At 36.9% G+C, this 19,000-nt stretch overlaps 1 long non-coding RNA gene across 1 annotated transcript in view; it reads right to left on the bottom strand.

The window, feature by feature from the left end:
* Nucleotides 1-222: 222 nt before the first annotated feature.
* LOC121144250 overlaps nt 223-19,000 on the bottom strand; it is a 52,960-nt gene continuing 34,182 nt past the window's right edge. Inside the window, exons 2-4 of the long non-coding RNA XR_005881566.1 lie at nt 6,629-6,715; nt 1,199-1,368; nt 223-311 (exon numbers count right to left, since the gene is read on the bottom strand). This is a non-coding gene — a long non-coding RNA (uncharacterized LOC121144250). The remainder of the gene's footprint in view (nt 312-1,198; nt 1,369-6,628; nt 6,716-19,000) is intronic.

Genomic DNA, 19,000 nt, shown 5'->3' with positions numbered 1-19,000 from the left:
GTGTAATAGAATAAAAAGGAGAAATTTCTGAACTTTGGAAAAATCATCATTAGAATGTCTAATACTAAAACAAAGCAGTAAACTGGTTGAGAACCAGTTGTGAAGCAAAAAAACAGGAACACAACAGCTGAGTTTCACTCTTCTGCTAACATGTACTTTTCTATCTTAAGAAAATGAAGACGAATAGAAATACGTTAATTAGGAAATTTTCCAATTCCCTTTATTGTGTTGCACATAAAATGACTTTAGGCATTTAAAGAAATACGGCACAGTTGGAGGTTGAAGAGAAGCACTTCGTCATTCAAGTCAAGCTGCAAGAGAAATGGGTGTTAACCAACAGTGACAGGCAACCAGTGAGAAATTTCTATTCAACATAAAATACAATATTCTTTCTCTGCAAGACCCTTCTTAGCAAGTCTATTTGCTATTTGCCCATTTCTTAAAAACCATATTCCTGTCATTACTGTATTCAGAGAAGGAGCTAGATTATCTAGTTCCCTGTGTTCTTAAGAAGATATAGCCTTCCCATGTACTAGAGACAATGGAAAATTCTATAGCAGGGGGACACTGGGTAGAATAGTCAAGGAAATGCACAGAACTAGAGAATGTTTGAAGATGTTAATAATATGCTAGCTCCTGGGATAAATGACTAACATTCAACTTCAGTACATGTTTGATATATATAGAAAAACAAACAAGCTTAATGATTTAAACACTGCGTGATTTACAAATGGAACAAAAGTTAAAATTTGGCATGTTAGATTGACCATGTCTTTTGAGGTCCTAACTCAGTACTGTTTTCAGTCTTGTAGAATAATAAATGTTCTCTATTCAGCAGTCAGTGTGTCTTTTCTTTCGACCTCTAGCCAAGGGATGAGGTCTGGAATGTAGAGAAGTAATTGGAAAACATGCTGTCCTACATGTCTCTAATCTGTAGAGAGATTAGAGACGCCACTGAAACAACTACACATAAATGTCTTCCTGTATTCACATGTGATAACATGCTGCAGCAAGAGAAACCTGTTGGTACAGGATTTGAAAGTTTTATTTTCTTTTTTAAAATTAAAGTGGACACCTAGAATGTAGCATGGTACTAACTACCCAAAAACTGGGCTAAGTGAACTAAGTCACATTATGAATCCCCATGATTAAAAGACATTAGAGAGTGTAGAGAAATGTAATCAAACAGAAACTGAACCATATAGAAATGCAGCAGGGACTTCTTCTGAGGCTTCAGTAATTTGCAGATACTGCTAGGAAGCAGAACAAAATGTCATCTCCAATATCAAATTTTAACACAAGCTCTCTCTCTCTCTTTCTGTTTAATCTTCTGAAAATTCCCACTTCTACTTCTGGCCATGGTGAGACCTAGAATTAATGTATATAGGAGAAAGAGCAAAAGTTAAAAACAAATGAAAACATTAATCTCACCATGATCCTATTCAAAATCAATGCAGTTATTTTTCTCTTAAGCAACAGATAGTTGAAAGTTTATACTGGATCACAGTTTGCTTCCTTAATATCTGAAAATCATCTGGTTGCTTAATACATGAGGAACAGAGACATTCAAGACGATTTCTGTAATGTTGAGCAACAGAAAGTTTAGTTAAATAAATACATTTTAAAGAGCATGACAGTAACACTAATATTGATTTTGTCTAGGTTATCGTCATACTAAACAAGTTTATATTCAGATATACTGAATTCATACAAATAAATGAAGAATCCTTATGCCACAATTAGGACTGAAAACAGGCATAGGTGGTATAGATTATAATCCTAGCAATTGGGAGTTAGGGGCAAGGGATTTAGGAGTTCCATGCTAGAAAGAGGTACATTGAAAATTTGCATGGCCTGTATGAAACCATGTCTCTAAGAACCTAGAAAGCAAGACATTGGTCAAAGAAAGAATTAGCAAATTATACTGTAAGTTGAAGAAGATTAATGGGGCTGTATGAACAGTAACAAAACAACATGTTAAAACCTAAGTACTAGTATTTATGCTGTGAAGTGAAATCCTTTAGCATTATGGAGGACTTCAGTAAATTTTCTCAAACATAAGCCAAAGAAATTATTATTCTATTTGCATAAAACAAGAAACTTAGCTACAAAGAGGTAAAATAACTCTATTAAACATGTGGCAAACATCAGAATGACGAATTCAAGACTATAAAAATGTACCTGTTTTTTGAGAGTTTTATACATCTAGGAAGAGAGAACCTGAATTGCATAATTGCCTTCATCAAATACACTTGTAGGCAGTCTATGACTCACTTTCTTGATTAATGATTGGTGAGGGAGGGGCTCAGCCCACTGAGGTTCAGTGTCATGACTGGGAAGGTAATTCTGTGTCATATTAAAAACACACGGACTTTGGACTCCCATAGAACAATGTGAGGTGCACTCTCACCCTGAACTCTTGGGGAAGGGTCTAGGCCCTGCCCTATATGAAATGACACACTATGCACACCCCCATGGAGGGCCTCACCCTCCCTGGAGAAATGAGGGGATAACGGGGGGGAGGGCACGGGAGGAAGGGAGGGAATGGGAGAGGGACCTGGAACTGACTTGTGAAGCAACCTTGTTTCTTATCTAAATTTAAACTGGAAAATAAAATTAAAAAAAAATCAAACTGAGTAATCCTTGGCCAGCAAACCAGGGCCCGACTTCTCTGCACAGTTCCGCCATCTGCATCTGCTTAGTTCCTGCCCTGATTTCTTCTGATAATGGTCTGATTGGGATGGGAAAGTCAGATAAAGCTTTTCCTCTTCAAATTGCTTTTTTTTAAATCATGGTGTTTATCACAATGATAGAAAGCAAACTAGAACAAGTAATTATTGATGGAATTGTGGAGCCAATCTGTAAGTGTGCCATGTTTTGTGATGACAGAATATAGGCACGCAATTCAAAGAAAGGTCGGAGAGTGGCCTTTTCTCCAGCTGTGTTGAGTCAAGCTAGCCTAATTTTTTCATTTCACTGAGTCTGGTAGAAATTAAGTCTGATCTCATTAACGTTGTTTAAGCTGGATGCTTTGATGGGCAAATCCCTATTAAGCCGTAAAGAAACAATTAGTAAAATGTATTAGATGTGATTATAATGTGATAAATTATTTTATAAGCATAGCAAGCTATAGGCTCAAATGAATATTGAACTTTTCACCATTATCTCTAGATGAATACCCATATTTATAAAGAGCCTTTTCTTGTTGAAATATTTCTTCAAGGCATATCATAACATCTTCATTATAAACCAAAACTATTTGTCTTAGGGCACTAAATATTTACCCTGCATGTTATTCCAGAGTAGTCCTTCCAAAAGACTATGGTATACTTTCTCAGCTTGAATCTTCTTCTCATCTCAAATTCATGTAATCATGGATATTTCTAAGACACATCTGCCTTTATATTTTTGATTTTTCATTTGTTTTTGCTTTTCTTTTGACTTTTTTCCTTTGTTACTTCATCTTAAACACAGGGATTTGTGTTTGTAGGACAATATTTTAACAAACTATATCTCCAGGTCCTCTGTATGCATTTTTAAATTACGTACACCACAAATAGTTCAGGTAGTAGCTGCATCATCATTAGAGACCACTTGACTTCTACGTAAATGTTTCAAGAGAAACAACCGGAAGATTGAATTATAGAAACCTGTCATTAAGTATTTATACTTTAGTAATAATTAATTGCTTAAGAAATAATGGCAAACATATGTCAGGGCCATAAGAGATATAGCAGGTGTTAAATAGTGTTAACTTTTAATAGCCTGCCTTGTTCTCTTACTAAGATTAACTGCATAAAATTAGCTCACTTTCACCTCAGAGCAAGTTCAAACTAGACTAAAGGATTTTGTACAAAGGAAACTTTACAGCTTGCCCAAGGTCAGAGTCACAGATGTCTACTAAGGTTACTAAGAGAGGAAGCATGCTAATTCTTCGCTTGACAGTCTACTCGCAATAGACCTGTACTAAAGTTGTCTTTGGGAACTGTGCCTTCCCTCTCTCTGGTTGTGGTTTTGTTTCTATGGCCTTAGACCCTTGTCTTGGGTTGTCATGATAAATGACTCAGCTCCTTATTGCTTCCTCTAGGAATGTGCTTTTGACCAATGAGAAACTTCATTATCTCTTCAAGGCCCCTGAAGAAGAGAAGATTTTAGAATAGAAGAAGCTGAAAGAAGAAGCATGCAGAAGTAGGAAAGAATAATTAGAGTAGAAACAGAACAATAAAGATCACAGGAAATAAAGAGAAAGATCCTCAGATTGTGTGTAAATTTTCTATAGAAATCTATTATCCCCTCCTTCATTTCTGAGAAGCATTTCCACTTTGGTACCCTGAGTAGAGCCTGGGGTAGGTTTCATGGTCCTTATGAATATGTATTTATGCATATAGGGATATGAAATTGAATTGACAAATGGAATGATCATTCCATTTGGGTTCATATTTCATATCTACACACATAAAAAGTAACTAGAAAAAATAAAACATTATACACTATTATGTTGTCTATCTACATAATACTACAAAATTGTAGTTGTGATTCTAAAAAATAAGGTATTTGTAGAAATTTAACATAATTGCAGGTTTGTGAACAAATATTTTTTTTTCGTTTTTACGAGACAGGGTTTCTCTGTATTGTTTTGGAGGCTGTCGGTCCAGCCTGGCCTCAAACTCACAGAGATCCACCTGCCTCTGCCTCCCGAGTGCTGGGATTAAAGGTGTGCGCCACCACCGCCTGGCTCACAAATATTTTTTATGAATATCATGTGGCCACTTTTGAAAATCAGACAGGTGGAAGTCTGTATTGTAAGATACACTTAAAATTACATTTCTTTATTTTATTTTATTTTTTTATTTTAAATTTAAATTTAAATTAGAAACAAGGTTGCTTCACGTGTCAATTCCAGGTCCCTCTTCCTTTCCCTCCCCTCCTTCTGCGTCCTCCCACCGGGGAACCCCCGAGCACCCCCTCATTTCCCCTCAGGCTCTCCAAGGGGGTGTCCATAGTCTGTCATTTCATCCAGGGCAGGGCCTAGACCCTCCCCCAAGAGTTCAGGGTGAGAGTGCATCTCACATTGTTGGATGGGAGTCCAAAGTCCATTTGTATACCCGGGATAAATACTAATCTACTACATTTTTTTTGTTTTGGAGGCTGTCAGTCCAGCCCAGCCTGGAACTCACAGAGATCTGCCTGCCTCTGCCACCCGAGTGCTGGGATTAAAGGCGTGCGCCACCACTGCCCGGCGATCTACTACATTTCTAATGCAACTTTTTGAATGATTTTTTTCCTTTAACTTCCTTCCCTTTAATTACTTATTTCTCCATATTTTACAGTTTATCTTGATATACTGGCATCATAACTAATCAAATAATCAAATGTTGATGCTGAGTATGTAAATTCAAAACATGCATAAAGTTGGGGCCATCAGGAACATGAAAAATTAAAAACAATTTAATGGTTCTCATGCCATAGCTATTCTCTGGTCTCCATCACCCATGAAATTTGTCTGTAAAACTTTTAAGCTTCCATAGCTGTCAGAGACTTCTTGTTCTAAACTCTGCTTAAAATACCAAATCAAAGAATGATATTAGGTCTAACACTGGATGGTTTTTAATTATCCTAGAGTGCAAAACAACTTGCCATCTGCCTGGGAAATAAAGGACTCCTTGTCCTTTCTTTCAGAAAAATAGCAAGATATAGACATAGAACTGCTGCTATTTTACATTGCTGTTCAAAGTAGTGAAAAAACATGAGGCAAAAAATGAAGTACTGGTCAACACTAGCTCTGAAAAGACCCACCCTACAGTTGGGAATCCAGAAAAGACTGCAAGAGCCTAGAGAAACCTGCCAGTGATTCATGCACCTTGTGGACTCCTAGCTCTGTCTCCTGAAGTATCATTCCTTTCTGTAGGTTCTTTTCAGATGTGCTTGTTGATACACAGCTGTTCCAGAATGCTTCCTGGCTGTGTATTTAAAAGACTTGCAAACTCGCTCTCACCACTGCTGCAGTTTTTTGTCTCCCTAAATGATGATGCTTACTCAAGGCAATCCCAGAATGCTCTCTCTCTCTCTCTCTCTCTCTCTCTCTCTCTCTCTCTCTCTCTCTCTCTCTCTCTCTCTCTCTCTCTCTCTCTGTGTGTGTGTGTGTCTGTGTCTGTGTGTGTGTGTGTGTGTGTGTGTGTGTGTGTGTGTGTGTGTGTCTACTTGGGAAGTGACATCATAAGTAACAGATCCTAACAATGATCTCATAATGAACAAGGACAATGACCTTATTCCCCCTCAGAAGCTAAAACAATTAATAAGAGGCTAAAGGATATATTATTTCCAAAGCTTTTCGAAATTTAGTCTTTGGCATAATTCTTAGACTATTTTTCTTTTGGCAGACATATAGATTTGATCCTTGCTTGGATGTATTCCTTAATTTTAGCATTGTATGTAATTTTTCGATGCTGAGAATTTTTAAAATGTCAAGCATGCCTCTCTGCTGCCCAGTTCTTTCTTTCTCTGAGACTCATCCTCTTAAGTTTTATTATTTGAATAAAGATTATGAGAAACACTTTACTTTCCTTAAAAATATCATACACATCACTACATTTCAGTAGCATACTGCTAGAAGAGAGTAATTACCTACCTTTCTTGTAAACAAGCAGAAGCATTTCCATATCTCTTCCACAACCCATATAGGTACTCCATACATGTTTGATCTTTGACAAAGATGCTAAAAATATACAATGGAAAAAAGAAAGCATCTTCAACAAATGGTGCTGGCATAACTGGATGTTGGCATATAGAAGAATGCAGATAGATCCATGTCTATCACCATGCACAAAACTTAAGTCCAAATGGATCAAAGATCTCAACATAAATCCAGCCACACAGAAACACTTAGAAGAGAAAGTGGGAGGTACCCTTGAATGAATTGGTACAGGAGACTGCTTCCTGAACATAACACCAGTAGCACACACAGTGAGATCAACAATTAATTACTGAAAAGCTTCTGTAAGGCAAAGGACGCAGTCAACAAGACAAAAAGGCAGGTCACAGAATGGGAAAAGATATTCACTAATCCCACATCTGACAGAGATGATATTCAAATTTACAAAGAACTCAAGAAGCAAGTCTCTAAAACACCAAAGGATCCAATTAAAAAGTGGAAAAGCCCTTGTATCAGCTTTGTGGTGCTTTGTCTCATCAATTTGGTGGGCTTTAAAACCATCCAGCAGGCACACATCTAAGCATGCCTGTTAAGCAAACATTTTGAAGCTTCCATCATTCATTGATGTCAGACTTGTATTTCCTTGTCCTTCTAACATAGAACCAACAGTAGAAAATGTTCAGGGAATGAGATGCTACATCAGCCAGTTTATCAACTGACCATCGATAGCATTCAAATTAACATTATGAACTACTCTGCTCCTCTCTCTCTCTCTCTCTCTCTCTCTCTCTCTCTCTCTCTCTCTCTCTCTCTCTCTCTCTCTCTCTCTCTCTCTCTCACACACACACACACACACACAAACACACAAACACACACACAAAAACACACAAACATACACACCACCACTACCCCCACCACCACCATGATGAACTCCTCCCATACATACCACAAGCTATTCCACTAGTGAACCTTGTTTAATAAAATACTTTAAGTTCTAACTTGTGCATCGAATATACTTTCAGTCAATTTTTCCACAAAATTTTATATGACAGTATCACACAATTCCATTATGTTGCCATATTCATAAAATACTTGATAGGTTCCTTGAAGCCTCACTAGCAACTTTTTCAGTGCAGAAACACACAGTGTGTCCTGTGAACTTGGCTTTTTTGCAAAATTTTCCTGAGATATCATTCTGATTTTCTAAAAAACATTCTTTCACTTTGTTTATTTGCACCCAATTTTTACTGGAACAAACCCATACAAATTATTACTATACAGCTATTTAATACAGTGTGTGGTGTTTGATATCTCCAATTTTCTGTGAGATGAGGTAAAATATATAAGAGATGCTTATGAAAGTGCAAACTTCTGCACTAAAACATGACCAGACTCTAGTGCAAACCTGTGCACCAGGACAAGACCGGACTCTAGGATATCTTCAAGTAGCATCCTACGGTGTTCATGCTCCTTTTCTGACCTAGTAAAAACTGCATTCAGAAGGTGTTCTTCTTTTTCAGAACACTTAATAAAAGGGCTTAGAACCATGAATTGACCTTTGGTCCCTTTCAGACAGACTTGTAGCCCCTATAATTTAGAGCATGTCTGTAAAGGACATAAACACTTCCTGTCTGAAGTATGATCATAGGTAAGGTAGTGCCCCTGAGTTGTATCCTGAACAGAATCCTGCCTTCTTCTGTTGCCAGGTATCCAACTGGTCCATCACATTTACATTGACCAATTTTTTTTGTGATGTGCCTCCTCTCTGTATTTGATCCCAGCTTGTCTGGTCCCCCCTCCCTCGTTTTCCCTTTAAAATGCTGAATCATCACTGCACAAATGGGAGTAGAGCACAGAATCTTCTCAGTTGTCAGTCACCATCAGTTTCCCTGCTTCAGGCAATGTCTGGCTGTTTTACCTTTGATTTTCAGCAGGGTGCCTCTCATATAGCTCTCAGGAAATTACAGGAAAGTTGTTGCCTGAAGCTGTGGCTTTATTGGGAGTTTCTACTATAGAGAGTGGGTGTGACCAACTCCTCCACATGTGAGAGTGCAATTTCTTGTTCCCTTTTCACATTGACTCTTGTACATGACTGCCCCATACAATGATGCAGTGAGAAATACAGCAAAGAAAATCCAAACGTGTAGTGACATCACCAAATTGATATTCATTTCTTTTGTTGCTTTCTTTTAGGTGTCAGTTAACCTACTATGTCACACTAAGAAGGGTTCATGAGGACTATAGGGTTGATTAAGGCCTTCAAAGCTCTGGGTATGATACTAGCCTTCCAGTCAGCAATTCCATGCTTTGTATTTCCTGTGTGCAAAGTATCCAGAAACATTTTAATGTAGATCAGAATCACTGCAGGCATCCTAGAAACAGCAAAGCATCACTGGAGACTTGGCAAGCATTGACATCAGAGATAGAAAGGAAGAAATATATGAAAAAGTAGAACTGAGCATCTGCAATTCATTTATTCAAAAATGTTAACCAATATAGTTTACATGATAAAAGAATTGAAATGCTAAGTATCTTGGGTTTTTTTGATTATTTAATATATTAACATGGAGAAAGAATATTACATGTCATTACTAATAATTACTGTATAGTAATAAATGATGTCATTATCATCATGCAAAATAAAGTCAATTTACCCTATAAATAATTACAAGATATAAAATTTCCTTAAAAAATAGTTGAATAATCAAATATGATTTATTATATATTATGTTTTACTATACAATCCAAGGACACAAAACATATATTCAATACCTTGTATTTTAGGGGCTAGGGAATAGCTCTCATAACAAAGTGTTTGCGTCAATACCCAGAATCCATGTAAATGTAGCATGGCATGGTAGCACATATTTGTAATCTCAGGACTGAAAGAATGGATGTAATCAGATTCCCTAGATATCATTGGCTATCACGCATACATTAATTGTAGAGGTCCAGTTCACACAGGGACCTTGACTCAAGAAAGTGATAGATATCATGTGAGGAATGACTTCTTATGCTGTACACTGGCCTGCAAGAACATACTCACACAATGCACATGCAATTGTATGCACACAGGGATGCACATAGTATGACTATAAGAATCCACATCCTAACCATCTTCCTGGAATATCCCAAGCATCTGATATGAGCAGCATTGGATTTGGGTAACTTCCAACTGAATCAGAAATCTCATAACTTTCCTCTTGGTCTGCACACCTCCAGTGAATTACTGCAATCAGGATTCCTTAACCTATGAGCTTTGTATTGTGCTCTTCAGCTTTATATACTCCCTACAGTCTATTACATTCAAGCCCCATTGAGAATGCATTCATCTACCTTGTCCCATGCTTTAACACATGTAGATCACATGCTACTGCTTATTCACTGTTTATCTTACTTTTGGAGCATACCGTAGTTGTAGAATAGTCAACTCACAGAATTTTGTGTTTATCTCTATACTTCTATCTATCATGTATCTAAGCATACTGGTAGACCTTTGAAAATCATCTTTAGAGGCTGTGCCAGCAAAAGCAGCTAGCTCTCTGCTTTGCAGTCTCAGAAATACTTGTCATAATTTTTCTTTCACAACCTGCTTTTCCTTGAGAGTGAATAGATATTCCATTGAGTGCCCAATTTGGATATGATGTAGACCAAATATTTTGTTAGTACCAATGTAAAATTGTGTTAATATCTTTAACTTAACAATGAGACTTTACATATAGTGACTATGACTAGAATGTAAAGCCTATTGCAGACATAAGTATATTTGCTTGCTAAAGCTCATCCTGGTGTGTGGAGAAAACAATACCCTGAGACCTTCTGACTTTGAACTCCTGTCTAACACCAGTTAGAAGAAACACTAAACATTTTTTATTTAAATTAAAAACAATCTTATTTTATATATCAACCCTAGTTCCCTCTCCCATCCTCCCATGCCCACCACCAACCCTCCCTATCCCATCCCTATTCTGCTCCCCAGAGAGAGTGAGGCTTTCCATGAGGGATCATCTAGGCCCTCCCCCATATTTCTAGACTGAGAAAGTATCCCTTTATGTGGAATGGGCTCCTAAAGTCCATTTGTATAAAAGGGGTAAATACTGTTCCACTACCAGAGGCCCCATAGACTGTCCAGGCTTCCTAACTGACACCCACGTTCAGGGCACCTGGTTCAGTCCTATACTGGTTTCCCAGCTGTCAGTCTAAGGACCATAAGCAACCCTTGTTCAGGTCAGCTCAGGATTTCCTCAGCCTGGTCTTGACCCCTTTCCTCATCATTCCTCCCTCTCTACAGCTGGATTCTTGGAGTTTGACTCAGTGCTTAGCTGTGGGTCTCTGCTTCTGGTTCCATCAGCTACTGGATGAAGACTCTAGGATGGCATATAAGGTAACTATCAATCTGCTATAGGGGAAGGGCATTTAAGCTAGCCTCTCCACTATTGCTTAGATTCTTAGTTGGAGTCATCCTAGTATATCTCTGGACATTTCCATAATTTCTTTTTAAACCTATAATGGCTCCCTCTATTAAGGTATCTCTTTTCTTGCTCTCCTCTATTCTTCCCTGACTCAATCTTCTTAACTCCCACATGTTCTCCCCCCTCCTCTTATAGCTCCCTTATGGTTATGTGTTTACTTCCATTCTTACAATCTTATGGAACATTAAATAAAATTCAGATGTCCACTGCTTTTCTAATGATCATTATATTGCTGAAGCAAGGATTTGAGCTTGTCTCTTTACAAGTGTATCACTTGAACGGGTAAGAACATTTATCATATTATTAGTGCTATAATTTGCGGGCAAATTATATCAATGACTTGAAACAACGCTGTTTTTTAAAATATAGCAAATAAGTGAACACAATATTTTTTAAATGAACACAATGACATGTTTGACTCTCTGGTAATTAAAAATCACCCATAACATCGTTCAAGCTAAAGTAAAGAGAGTTCTTTACTTTTATCAGATAATATGTTCAAATACATTAACTTCTCGTCACATGGTTTAATTTTGTCTCTATGCCATTGCAAGTTGCATGGTCTTCAGTGCCTTGTTTGCATTCTTACAGGCCAGGTGTCTGCTTGTCTAGAGAGACCAAAATACATATCAAATGAAGGTTCTAAAGGCTAGCCAACTACTCTCTGTAAATAAGCTGTTAAACAGTTGCTCTGATAATTTTTTTTTCCTGAAAGAGGAAGAAGAGTAACTGTAGTCAATATGTGACAAAATACAGCACTACCTCTGAGAAATATTATTGTAAGTAATAATGGTTTTTGCTGTGTTGAGATTTTGGTATTAAATTTTCAGTTACACTTTATTCTTTAAATTGAAGCAAATAAATAAAGAATATAAGTTTTATTTATGGATTAAAAACCTCATAGTATTTCATTGTCAAAATATACTTTCCTTCAGTTAAATGGTAATATTTACTCAAAATGTTATAGACAATATTTATAAGTTCAGTAACCTGTGAAATCCTGCAATATTGTGATAGGTCTCTTGATCAGTTTTTTTTAATAGGAAGAAAAATATTTTTTTATCATTTTTTATTTTAATTTTAAATAGCTTGTTTTACATGTCAATCCCAGTTCCCTCTCCCTCCCCTCCTCCCGCACTGCCCTTCCCCCCTCCCTCCCACCCTATTGCCAAATCCTTCCACATAGGGGATATCTAGAGTCTGTCATTTTACTCTTGGTAGGGTCAAGGCACTCCCCTAAGAGTCCAGAGAAAAATATTTTTATGTAGTAATCTTTCATTCGTTCCTTTGAAAGGTTCAGTTCATTTATATGTGTGTGCAATGTGAGTTTAAATTTTAATTTATGAAATAATTAATCCTTAGAAATAACCTAATATCAGTGATAAACTAACATTAATAATTGCTTATAATGTCTGGTAATTCCAGAAACTTCAATATATGTCAAAGCAGTTAAAAATATAAATTCGATTTCATTTCTATTCTTGAAATATCCAGGTTACAATTAATATGGAGAAGTTAGACATTGTATTTTTATTTATCTATTTCTGGTTCTGGAAAAGTCTCATTAATATTATTTCTTTTTATACAATGTGAGGTTTTAATTACTGTTTTTATATATATCCCGATTAGATTTATTATGGTACTGAATTTGAATGACTGAAATAATATGCTATACATAATTGTAAGATTCCCTTGCTTCCTCTGGCTTAGTGTCTGGGAATCAAATTTCGAAGCAAGCACATCCTAATCAATTATCCTAAAATTCCAATGTTCACCCACTCATCCACATTCTCTCTTTCTTTCATTTGTTCTTTAAATTAAAGGTATGTAAAGTTATTGATTATTCTCTCTCTCAACATTCTCTTATCTCTCTCCAATCCTTGTTATCCTCATCATTTCTTAACAGACTCTTTTCTAGCTCCATTATTTAAGTCAGGACCATCTTTGGAACTATATCTATTCATAGAACCTAGTTAGGTCACCAATGGGTGTGCAGCTGAAAACGATGACTCTTCCTCTTTCTGAATCTTTCAGCAAAACATAGCCCACCAATAGGAATTAAGGACCCCTGCCCCTCTTCACCACACAAAGCTAACTGTTTAGAAGCCCGTTCTTGCAGAGGTATTTATAATAGTTGTGAGTTCATGATCACAATGGCTGTGTCTTTACCAGAACATTTTATTTAGTTGCCATTCTATCTGTGTTCTATCTATTACATTCTCTCCACCTCCTATTCTGCTATGCTGCCTCTGCCTTACAGGGATGTCATAAAAAAATCTTATTTAGACCTGATCAGATTATCACTTTCTCAGTGCATCTTAGCTCCAGATCAGTGTTTTAAAAAAATCTTCTATGCAAGAATCTCGTGACCTCAGTTTCTTCAAAACATGGAACTATTCTTGGAATATGTTTTTGTGCTTCTTCCAGGTGTAGCTGATAGTACTGAGTTTACTTCAGAATAATTATTATTGTTTTCTGTTGTTATTCAATTAAATTTGTAAATTATCCTTTAGATGTCTCCATAGAAAAACATGTTTTGTCACATGAGGCTTGTCCTTGGGATTGTATACAGCTTGAACTTATGTGAACTTTAGTCTGGTGACCTTTCTCAACATTCTGGTATAAACTGTCTGGGACTCTGAATAAAGCTGACTACTGCATGAGAAAAAAAAATCTTCTAATAGACACTCTTGGTTCCCATGTGAATAAACAGCATCCATTTCCATAAACTATTTTAAAACTTCAGCTCCATGATCTCATACACAGAAAAGAAAATTTACAAAATTCTTTTGGAAACTAGTTTTCCAAATGTTTCAGGGTCTTTCTAATTTAAATCCATAGTGCTTTGGCAAACAACTTGATACTAGATTAAAATCAGATATAATTAGGACAGATCCTGGGGAGGAAATGATCTAACATTGGAGTCTAGCTAAAAGTCAATTTATTTGACATAAACCAAGGGGTCATACTATGAATAATTTACTCATTTTCAAAATGAAAGTTACCATTAATCTATAGAACAAGAATCAGCATTAAAATTTTTTTTCAATAATTCCCATTCATAAATATTCACAATTCAAAGATATGAGTATTACTTTTATGTGAATATTAATTTCTATTCATATTCTGTTACCCTTATGCTTAAATAATGTATGTGTGTCAAAAAGTTAATATGAAAGGAGCTAATTATAAATTACATATAATTGGTTCTATAAAGCTTAAAAACCACATATGTTGAATATAGAAAGTGTGTCCTGTAGGTCTTAGTGTTGAATGCTGGTCAATAGAGATTAGGTACAGACGAGGACTGGGAGACAGAGAGTTGACTAAAGGACAATGAGTCTTACAAGTTTCTCAGTAGGTAACATGGGTAAATATAACAAGCTGTACCTGTCCAAATGCAAGAAACGTTCATTATGACTGCAGTACTATAAGGAAATGGCTAATCTTTGAGGCAAGTAGATAATTTTAAACCAATGTAAACCTTAAATTATAAGCATCTAACATGTTTATGGAAAATCTTCATATGACATGATGCTGACGAAACATATGCAATTTTTATATCTTATGTAGCAAGAACCCCCATAGCTGCCCAATGTGAAGATAAAAAGATATTGAGCTCAGCTGTAAACAGATAATGTATATCACATTTCTCTCCCCTCAAGGCTCATTCTCAGTGTAGAAAAGATGGTGATAAGAGTATTAGATGCCTATAACCATCTGGGAGCCTTCATCCAGTGGCTGATGGAAGCAGAGGCAAACACACAGTTAAACACTGAACTGAACCCAAGAAACCCAGTGGCAGAGAGAGAGGAGTGATGAGCAAATTGGCAAAGAACGGGCTGGCAAAACCAGCAGAGACAGCTGATCTGAACAGGGGAGAGCTCTTGGACCCCAGACTGACAGCTGGGAGGCCAGCATGGGACTGATCTGGACCCCCCCCCCCAAATGTGAGTGTCAGTGAGAAGGCCTGGGCAACCTATGGGGCCTTGAGCAGTGGATCAGTGTCTATCCCTGGAATATAAACAGTCATTGTGTGCCCATAGCACCAAGAGGGATGCTCTCTCAGCCTGGACTCTTAGGGGAATGCCTGGACCCTACCCGGAGTGAAATGACAGACTCTAGATATCCCCTATGTGGAAGGAATTGGCAACAGGGTGGGAGGCTGGGGGGGAAGGGGAGTGCGGGAGGAGGGGAGGGAGAGGGAACTGGGATTGACATGTAAAACAAACTATTTAAAATTAAAATAAAAAATGATATTAAAAAAAGAGTATTAGAGAAAGAACTGATGAATCATGGAAAGATATGTCCTCCAGACACAGTAGGGTGGACTGTACATTTGCATTTACAGGAAGTGGTCACCATGTACAAGATCTGACAATTCCATTCCAGATTAAAACTCAGAATGAAGTGAAAAGGATGATATAAAGTCACACACTATGTTGGGGAGTTATTGTCAATTGATAGTGAGTGATTAAGACAGGGAGAACCGATTTATTTATTTATTTAGCTATTTATTTAATTTGTGTATATGTGTGTGTCTCTGTGTGTTTGCTTTTTGTCAATCTTGTCTGGGTAATTTATTCTCTCTCCAGAGGAAGGTCACATCTCTAAGGATATAAGGGCAGCACAAATTTGACTTGATGTGTATAAATAATAATAATAATAATAATAATACATTTTAAAAGAATATACAAAGTTTGGTGGGTAGAGCACAGCATAGGAGATCTGGGTTGAGAAAGAGGAATGAGTGAGTATAATCATTACACATTGCATGAAACTCTCAAAGAAATAAAACAGAAAAAAATAAAATCAAATATCACCCCTCAAAAGCATAAAAACACTTTGTGATTTTTGCTTTTCTAGAAACCATTGATCAAAAATATACTCTATTTCAAAGAGAAAAATGTCCTTATAAGTGGTCTACTCACTAGGAATCTGAAAATGACAGGAGAAATAGAATATAACATAGTTATGGCAAATTGGTATTTAAAAATAATATTCAGAGTTGGAAGATATGTTTGATTCAAAATTTGGGGTTACTTTCTGCTTTCCAAGGGACCTGCACTTAGTTCTTAGCACCTATGTCTGGCTACTCACAGCTTCCTCTAACTCCAGCTCCATGGGGCAATAGTGTCCTTTCCTAGACTTCATTAGCACTGAACTCATGTTCACAAACCCACAGACATATACATAGAATTTGAAATAAATATAAAATATCTCCTTAGTAATTCGTTAATAGTCTCAGCAGAGCATGTTGCATAGTTTTCATAAACAAAAAATGTTACTGTCTTCACCATTGGCTATTTCACTTTGTTGATTTCTGATATTATCTATCTGCTCTGTAAATGTATAAGTTTCTTAGGATGCATATTTTTAAAAACTTTGAAGGTGCTACACCTATCCAGTTCAAAGCTCACTGCCATTTTGATACAAAATCAAGAGTGCAGGAGTTACTAACTACATGATATTTAATAACATCACAAGTGGGATAAAGAATCCACTTTTTTGATTAAGGATGGCTTATAACCGCATCCATAAATGCTCAAAATGTATATAATTATATTAAAAAATTACTAGCATTTTTCTAAGGAGTTCTAAAAAAATGACTTTGGCTTGTTAGTCCCAGAGAAAATCAGAGTGTTCCTGGCATGTAAGTAATATATACTTAAACATTGCAACAAAATGGGGACATGAAAGAAGGCTGAAATATTAGGATGTTGCGTATAAAGTACTGGTGATCTCATGAATCCATAATCTAAGTCAGAAAATAACATATGAGTAAAGCAGCAATTCCAGGGCCTGAACGTCCCTATCTAACTTTGGAATATATTGTAGGTTAAAATCTAATAGTCAGGACCACTGTATTATGACTACAGATACAGTAACATGACACATAGTTGGTGGTTCTATGAATACAAGTTAAATTATGTTTCTTCCTAGAGTGAGATCATTCTGCATAAAATCATATACAGGATTCATTAATTTCTGCTTCTCACATTCACAGATTCCTCATGGGAAATAGTCATTAATAGTCCCACATCCATTTAGTCTCAGCTAGAATTTCCCATTTTCTAATGTCACCATAGTGCTGACTCTTGTGAAAGCATGCTCAGATATATAAATACATGACATGATACCTTGTTTATGCTCTAACAAATAAAGCTTTCCTGAAGATCAGCAGGTAGTACTAGTCACTAATTAACAGTAGAGGTCTGGAGGTCTGTATAGACAGACAGAAAGTGACATGGCTCGCAGAGAGGGGAAGTGATAAGGAGGAGCATAGTCTCATTATTGCTCGGAAGTCAGTGAGGTAAAGGTGGTTGTGACTTGTTCCTTCATCTTTTAGATCCTTCAGCATTTTCCCCTATATCTCACTCTGGGCTATTTGGGCTTGTTTTTTTTCTTTTTCTTTTTTAATTAAGCCCTATTAGAACTTGTCCTCAGGCTGTAGAGTTGGCTCAAAAGTTAAGAGCACTGGCTCCTCTTCCACAGGCCCAGCAATCACATGGAGGCTCACAACCATCTATAATGATTCTAGCGCCCTCTTCTGGCATGCAGGCATACATACAGGCAGAACAATGTATACATAATAAATTAAAAAAACTTAAAAAAAGGACATGTCCTACATATAAAACTTATGAAATGATCTAGATATAGTCCATAATATAAACATCCGTGTCACTTAGTTATGAATTTTAAGTAGTAACAGCATCATTACAATCATTTTTCTACTACATCTTATTATTTGGGAATCTCACATAACACATTCTAATCACCTTCACTATTCAATCTTCCCAGGCCCACCCTCCTCCTTTGTGACCTCTCCCCCCAAAGAGAAAAGAAAAAAATCCAATTTGTGCTAGCATTAAACAATCGTTATTTTTGTGTGTACTATTGTAAAAATGCTTCCTATAAGGAGATATATCATACCGCATCAGGCTCATAAAGCTCCTACTTAATAAATCTCCTACTTAACAAGCAACTTCATTGTCTCAAAGGAAATCTTAAGTAAGTGACATATATTGTCCCAGTTAACAGATGAATATTCAACGGAACACCAGGACATCACCTACTAATGAAGCTGACTACATATTAATGGAATAAAACTCTAATGTGCTCTATCCAGATGCTTTCATTTTGGTTATTGAATTCATTTATTTCTGAAATTTTCAATTTAATGATTTATATTTGACCATTTCATATATGTATACAATATGATAGGACCATATCCACCTTCCACATCCCCTTCAAACCTCTCTTAGATTCCATCCCATAATTTCATGTCATACTTTGCAAAAAAACCTTTCAATAACCAACAAAATTCATTTTTTTGTCATTCCTGTGTACTCTCTTGTGGAACTATACATGTGGAAACTACCAGTGCGTAGTCAGTCAAAGAACGAATCTTCCTCCCTTAGAGGCTCTCAATGACCCATAGCACCTCACTTAAAAGTAAAGTTTTGTCGCTGGGCATTGGTGGAACTCACCTTTAATTCCAGCACTAGGGAGACAGAGACATCCCTCTTTGTGTTATGGACACACGAAGTCCTTTTGCAGGCCAGGGATAAACACTGATCCACTGCCCAGGGCCCCGTAGGTTGCCCAGGCCTCCTCACTGACTTTCACACTCAGGGGGTCTGGATAAGTCCTTTGATGGCCTCCCAGCTGTCGGTCTGGGGTCCAAGAGCTCTCCCCTGTTCAGATCAGCTGTCTCTGCTGGTTTTGCCAGCCCATTCTTTTCCAATTTTCTCATCGCTCCTCTCTCTCTGTCACTGGGTTCCATGGGTTCAGTTCAGTGTTTAACTGTGAGTGTTTGCCTATGCTTCCATCAGTCACTGGATGAAGGCTCCCGAATGGGTATAGACATCAAGTT

This window comes from Mesocricetus auratus, unplaced genomic scaffold (genome assembly GCF_017639785.1).
Source record: "Mesocricetus auratus isolate SY011 unplaced genomic scaffold, BCM_Maur_2.0 Super-Scaffold_100015, whole genome shotgun sequence".
Classification (NCBI taxonomy): Eukaryota; Metazoa; Chordata; class Mammalia; order Rodentia; family Cricetidae; genus Mesocricetus; species Mesocricetus auratus.
The sequence above is the reverse complement of the archived record's forward strand: the minus strand, read 5'-3'. Positions and strand labels throughout refer to the sequence as shown.